The sequence below is a fragment of the Microcebus murinus genome, chromosome 19 (genome assembly GCF_040939455.1).
Source record: "Microcebus murinus isolate Inina chromosome 19, M.murinus_Inina_mat1.0, whole genome shotgun sequence".
Lineage (NCBI taxonomy): Eukaryota > Metazoa > Chordata > Mammalia > Primates > Cheirogaleidae > Microcebus > Microcebus murinus.
In genome coordinates, this window is record NC_134122.1 from 14,465,617 (window position 1) to 14,473,281 (window position 7,665).

Here is a 7,665-nt window from a genome sequence, read left to right on the forward strand (position 1 = left end):
ACTATTATAGGAGACAGCTCCTGATTGGCAAAAGTCACATGATATTTTCAGAATAAAACTTTGCATGGGCACCTGTACACTGAGAGCATTTAGCTTAAGTGATTTCCATAGGGAATAGTGGTAAGGGCTGTAGTTAGCAAAATTGGCATTCTCTTCATGGTGTTAATTCTCTGTGCTGTCTTTGCAAATTATTGAAACTTTTGATTTTATATTTGGTGATGCTAATCAGTGTTCACTCCTTACAGATTAACCAATAATTTTTATCTAAATGTGGAAAATTATTAATGAAATCCCTTTAAACCATACTTAATAAGTCAAAAGATTTTTTTTTTTTTTCTAGATCTGCTATACCTGAAATGTCAAAAGATTTTGAGAGGCCCTGATGGTGGGTTAAAATTATATATAGAGATGCAGAAGTATTATAAGGGACCATTTTCCATTTTTAAATCTTAGATACCTGATTACAATTATGAATTCTAATATATTGTATGTGGGAATATAAATATCCGAATTCTCCCAGAGGACTTGGCTTATATCCAAGGATGTCAGCAGTGGACACTAAGTTTACCTCAGGAATTTTAATCATGCAGGACTAGATTAAGGAAAAATGCTGGCGTTTATAATTTTGGATACTAATATAAAACCAAAATGGAAGCTAAACAGAATTGTCACATGTAGTCCATAGTGCTTTCGTATGTATTATTCTGTAACTTGTTTGTATTGAGGCAACTTTTATACTTTCAATGTATCATTTAATAAAAAAAAAATTAAGCAACTCACCTTTGTGCAAAGGGTGTTCATACCACTGTTCTGTCATCAAAAGACACACACCAAAAACAGAAGAATGGAGAAACTTAGCTCTTGGAGAGTGTAGCAGGCGTCCTCAAACTACGGCCCACGGGCCACATGCGGCCTGCTGAGGACATTTATCCGGCCCGCAGGGTGTTTTTGCCTCCACTACCTGTCCTCCTTAGCAGACGACTCATCGTGGGCCCACAGTGCGCATGTGTGGAATGTGCGGCCGCACTCTCCAACGGTCTGAGGGACAGTGAACTGGCCCCCTGTTTAGGACCCCTGGAAGGGTTGAGGGAGGGGAGCTTCTCCTGATGTAGGTGCACTTTTAGCATCAGCCATATCACTGCAGAGCAATTATTCATCATAGAGCGGTGGTGTCAGTCTCTAGGATGACAGTATCATAATCTGGGGCCATGTGTGGTTTGGAAAAGCATATTTAGTATTACATTTTTGTATTTGGAAAAGAGAAAACCATCTTATTTTTCAAAACACTTAACAATGAGATATTCAGGATTATCCAAAAAGGAGGGTTTTGTGTCCTTAAAAAGTCAAAAAAATCTGCTCTAGAAATTGTACTCATGATTTATGAACAATGTCAATTAATTTATAACCAGTAGTTTAAAGAGGTGGATGGGCTGAGACATTTAAAAAACTTAAGGAAAGAAAAGAGAAATGTAGAAATGTCTCTAGGAAGAAGTAAAAGCACAGAGGACCAAAGTATTCTCATAAACTCGTTATTAAGTACATCGCTGGTGGTTTTCTTCGAGTTGTTGGGAGAAGTTATCTTCTAGAAATGCTAGAGAAGTTTTGAAAGAAAACTTGGATTTACATAAAAATAGGATGGGAACTGAAGAAGGATTTAGGAAAGGTGGAAATTTAAAACTTGGGCAATCTAAAAACTCATAGCAGGAATGGAGGTGTCTTTTGAAGAAGATAAATTTAAGCTTAGCATATATATTTGCACAGAATAAACTAATAGCTTTATAATTATGTGCAAGAACACATTTGTATACGATTCACATGCCTGTATGGTTATGTAAAACTGGCTGTGTTCTTTTAACCTAAAGCCAAGTGTACATGGAGGATTAACATTTGTGAGAATATGCCTTTAAAGGCATTGAGCACAGTGCTTCCCAGCCACTTGGTATTTGATTTTTGTAACAACCGTTGTTTGAGGACTGTGTGGTCTTCATGAATTTTTTTGAATTGAAAGCAAAGTAAAACTACCTTTTTAAAAGTAGACTTTATTTTTTAGAGCAGTTTTAGGTTCACAGCTAAGTTGAGTGGTAAGAACAGCTCCTATCTACCCCCTTCCCCACGCGTGCATAGCCTTTCCCACTGTCAACTTCCTGCATCAGAGGAGCACGTTTGTTCCAGTGGTTGAATCTCTTTTGAGACAGCATCATCCAAAGTCCATATTTACATTAGAGTTTGCTCTTGTACAGATGCTCTGCAAGTTAGAATGGGGTTATGTCTCTAGAAATTCATTGGAAGTTGAAAATGTTGTAAGTAAAAAATGCATTTAATATACCTAGCCTATCTTAAATGTGCTCAAAATGCTTATATTAGCCTGTAGTCGGGCAAAATCATCTAACACAAAGCCTATTTTATAATAAAGTGTTGACTATCTCGTAATTTAATTGAATACTTCATTGAAAGTGGAAAACAGAATGGCTGTGTTGGTACTTGAAGTATGGTTTCTACTGAATGTGTATCACTTTCATGCCATTGTAAAAATGAAAAGTAATTTGAACCATTGTAAGGCTGGGACTGTACATTCTATGGCTTTGCACAAATGTATAGTGACATGTATTCACTGTTACAGTATTATACAGAGTAGTCTCATGGCCTTAAAACTCCTCTGCACTTTGCCTCTTCCTGCCTTTTTCAAAAGTTGTATAGTCAGAATCGCATAGTATGTAGCTTTTTCAGATTGGCTTCTTTCACTTAAAAACATGCATTTAAGGTTCCTTCTTGTCTTTTCATGGCTTGATACCTCATTTCTTTCTAGCACTGAATAATATTAATATTTCATTGTTATTCATTCACCTACTGAAGGGGCCGGCCCCTTGGTTGCTTTCAAGTTTTGGCAATTATGAATAAAGCTGCCATAAACATCCTGTCCAAGTGTTTGTGTACAGACATAAACTTTCTAATCCTTTGGGTAAATCCCAAGAAGTGTTGGATCCTATGGTAAGAATATGTTTATTTGTTTGGTTTTTTAAAAAAACTGTAAAACAGGGGTTTTTTTGTTTTTTCTTTTTTAGACAGAGTCTCACTCTGTTGCCTGGGCTAGCGTGCCGTGGTGTCAGCCTAGCTCACAGCAACCTCAAACTCCTGGGCTCAAGCCATCCTCCTGCCTCAGCCTCCTTAGTAGCTGGGACTACAGGCATGCGCCACCATGCCCGGCTAATTTTTTCTATATATATATTAATTGACCAATTAATTTATTTCTATTTTTAGTAGAGACAGGGTCTCGCTCTTGCTAAGGCTGGTTTCGAACTCTGGACCTTGAGTGATCCACCCACCTCGGCCTCTTACAGTGCTAGGATTACAGGTGTGAGCCACCACGCCGGCCGTAAAACTGCTTTTATTGAGTTTCAGGACCCTTTTTGATGGAGGTAGAGAATCTGGAGTTACTGGGACACTGGAGTTATTGGGACACCGGAGTTTGAAGTAGGCGATGACAGAAAGAGCATTGCAGGTTGTGGTGCAGTGGACTCTGGTAGCATGGAGGCCTCATGAACGAAACAAAAGTGCTTTTGCGCAAGAGAGGTGGAGCTGAGCTGTGCTTGTGGTCAGGAATGATGTTCCTTCATCCACAAGGAGGCAGACCTTAGGCCAGATTCACCAAGTCAATACACTTGGGCTGATACACTTTTTTTTTTTTTTTGAGAGAGAGAGAGAGAGAGTCTCTGTTGCCTGGGCTAGAGTGCCATGGCATCACCTAGCTCACAGCAACCTCAAACTCCTGGGCTCAAGCGATCCTTTTGCCTCAGTCTCCCGAGTAGCTGGGACTATAGGCATGCACCACCATGCCTGACTAATTTTTTCTCTATATATTTTTAGTTGGCCAATTAATTTCTTTTTTTTTTTTTTTAGCATAAAGGATGTGGTTCTATAGCCAATTAATTTCTTTCTATTTTTAGTAGAGACGGGGTCTCGCTCTTGCACAGGCTGGTTTCGAACTCCTGACCTTGAGCGATTCTCCCTCCTTGGCCTCCCAGAGTGTTAGGATTACAGGCGTGAGCCACCACGCCTGGCCCACTTTTAAATAATTAAATCCTGGACCACTTGCGAGAGTAAACCATGCGTGGACCCAGTCTTTGATATTAATAAAAACTAGAATGGATCACCCTTTGGGGATTTTTGAAGCTAGTGGCAAAAAAAAAAAACTGACTGTAAGAAATAGATTTTTCCCTCGGCTATCTTGTTTCATGAGTTCATGGAAACTCCCATTAAATGGCCCCTCACAGAAGAGACATGCCTAGGAAAATTACTTGACAGCACTCAGTCAAAGTGTCATTTTTAAAAGTAACTCTCCCAATTTTAAAATAACTGACCTTTTGAGCCATGAGAAATATAAAACAGAGGCATCTGATTCAGTGAGTATAACAATGCACTTTTGAAGGTTCAAACATCTGAACTTCGTCCATTGGACAGATACCTACTGAATGACTGTTAGATGAACATGCTGTCTCTGCCTCCTCTTTGAGTCTACCAGAAAGGTATGGAATGGTTTATATAAGGCCTTCATTTGTACTGTCATATTTAACAACCCATCAAGGTAGTTGAGGCAAAGAGTCTGACCATCCTTGCTTTTCCCCGAGAAAACAGGCTCAGAGAGGTTCACCAACAATCTCCAAGATGCTTGACTGGTGCTGGGCAGATCTGGGATTAAAACCTTAGATTTCCATCTGCTAACTATGGACTCTATCAGTCAGGCTGGGGTTGGAACTCCTGCTCGACTACTAACTGCATGTTCTACCTTGGCTGGGTTAGTTAGCCTTTCCAAATCTGAATTCTCAACAGTAAAATAGGAAAAAAATAAAGTACCTACTCCATAGGGTTGTTATAAGGATTAGGTAACAGTGTAGAAAAATTAAATGTTTGTTACAAAGTCCCCTATTTGTTAACAACATAATCATTCTCTTTTAGAAATAATCAACAAGTTCTTTGAAGAGTCAAATGCAATCTTGTAAAATTGGAAGTAACAATGTTAATTAATGCCTCTGGTAAAATTGCTAGTTCTTATTTTGAGGCCAGCGCCATATCTTGATGGCCTGCTCTGGGCGGTGACGATGGACTGAATTCAGTTTCAGCCCTTCCATCACTTCTCTGCTCCAGGTCATTGCTGTACTCGTGCAGGGACAATTCCACTCCTTTTACAGTGCAGATGTTCAAAGGCATGTGGGAAGCAGCTCATTCATCATTTTCCAAAGAGCTCACCCTTCTCTTCCCCGGCCAGCTGAATACTGGCTGTTCTTGACTCTCTCTGGTTTAGGCCCATTGAGGGATGGGACTGGGCTCAGCTGTTTTCTAGGGTAAGAACTGGGTGAGTTTGGTGTTGGGAGGATGAAGGGACCAAGAGGGTCTGGGAGGCAGAGCTCTGCAGAGGGACTGAGAGTCTGCAGGCAAACACTTGACAGGACAGGGTCTTACCTTTATGTCCCCAAGACCTGGTGCATCTCTACTTGGTTTCATGTTTGCTGAGAGTAATAGCAGCTAATGTGTGCAATGCAGTGTGTGTGAATAGCAGCTAGTGTGTGAAGCAGTGAAATATATTCATTTTACATGGATCATCTCAAGGACTGCTTACAGAAAGCCAAGAAGTAACTGATGTTCTTCCCATTTTATAGGTAGGGAAACTGAGGCACAGAGAGGCAAAGTTACTTGGCCATGGTCAAACAGCTAGAAAGTGGCACCGGCAGACTGAAACTCAGACATCTAATGTCAGAGACCTGCCCCTGGCCTCAAGGCCAATCTGGGCGTTTCCCTTTAATGTCTCCTCTCTGGAAGTGAATGGTGGCACCAGTGGGCTCCAGTCCCAGCACCAACCAGTCCATGACTGTCCCGGGGAGAGCGTGAACAAATCCCTTCACCCCTGTGGGGACTCAGTTTTCTCACCTGCAAAATGGGGATATTCATAAAGACCCCCCACGCCCCTACACACACACCTGGTCGCAACGCGAGGGGATGTTGAATAAGGGCGTGTGCCCTGTACGCAGCCTGCCAGGGTCTGCCCGACTTTAACTCTCTCTGCAAAGCCCTGGCTTTAAGCAGCTGGCGCCCACGAGGCACGGGGGGCTTCCCCCTTCGGGCCCCGTCCCACGCACGGGGGTCGGGCCCGCGGGCGGGCGGTGCGGGTGCAGGGCGCCTCCCCCGCGCCGCGCCGCCCGGAGCCGCTCGGCACCATATTTAGTCAGGGGGAGCGGGCGGCCGGCTGGTATGCGCGCTGGGAATTCCTGCAGGAGGGAGCCCGCGCCTGCCCTTTTTGGGTCGTCTCCCGCTCAGCGCCCAGCGCCCCCCGCCCGCCGCGCCCGCCGCCCCGGGGAGGGAGGACCGGCCGGCCCGGGAGCCTCGGGCCGGGGCGCGCGGGGAGAGGGACGCCCGGGCTGCCCGTGGGTCCCCGGCCTGGCGCGCGGCCAGCTCGCCGCCTCGACTTCCTTTTATGGCCTGTGTGTGCGTGCGTGGACCCGGAGCGCGGAGAGACGGGGAAGACGGGGAGCCAGGGAGACACAGAGATAGGGTGACACCTGCGGAGAGACGGGGAGCGAGAGACACAGAGATCAGAGATAGAGCGAGATTCGAGAGACAGACAGAGACAGCGAGATAGCAGAGACAAAAGGCAGAGTGAGAGACAGCTGCGGGCAGAGTGGCAGAGATGGGGATGGAGAGACAGCGCCAGACGCGCTCGAGAGAGACACGCAGACAGGGACCAGCACAGGGCAGGGGCAGGGGCGCTGCCAGGGGCAGAGACCGGGAGCAAAATTTTAGGCCACTTCTTATGGATTTGCCAGGATTCCTGGGGGGTGGGGTGCGGGGAGCAGCTGAAGGGCACTTGCTAGCGCTGGGCGCGCACCCACCTTCCCTGCAGGGGCACCTTGCCATTTGCGTGACCGTCACCGCCCCCAGCCCACCCCCGTCCTGCAGCTGCGGACCCGAAGCTGCGAGCGGTGAAATGACTCGCCCAAGGTCACGCAGCTAGCGCGATGCAAACGGGGGGAAGGGAGCGGGGGCTGACATAACCACAGCTGGATTATTTTTAGTTTTTGGTTTCGTCTGAGCTGTAGCAGTGCGGGTGGAGGTGGGGCGGCAAGTTGGGAAAAGGAAAAACTTCCCCATGCTGCGCAATTCCCAGCCAAGGACGCGCTGGAGGTTGGGGCGCTCCTGTCTTGCACTTTGCAAAGTTCAAAAAATCCCCTTTGCTCACCCTCCGCGCAGCACAGCGGGCCCCTTTCCAGATGGTGGGGGGCGAATAAATTGGAAGAGGGAGGTGTCAAGTCAGACCCACCACAGCCCCAACGTGGGGAGAAAAAGGTTAATGCCCATGTGGCTGGAATCGATTCAGGGAAGAAATTCTCAAGCATCCCCTATAGACGCTGCCTGCTCGACCCCTTTCTCTCTGGACCCTGAGTCTCGGTGACTGTCCCCGTGCGCCCCTGCCCCGCTGCGCCCCCTTCTCCGCGCGCCCGCGCCAGGTGCGCCCAAGGGCCCGCGCAACGGCGACGCTTTCCGGAGCCTGCAGGGGACGCTGCGGAGGGCGCAGCGAAGGACCCTCCCCCTCTCCGCCCCCCTGGCTGCCTCCCCTCTCCCACCCGCGGGCCGGCGCTCCTGGGCTATAAAGGGAGGCGTCCGCGCACGCAGGGA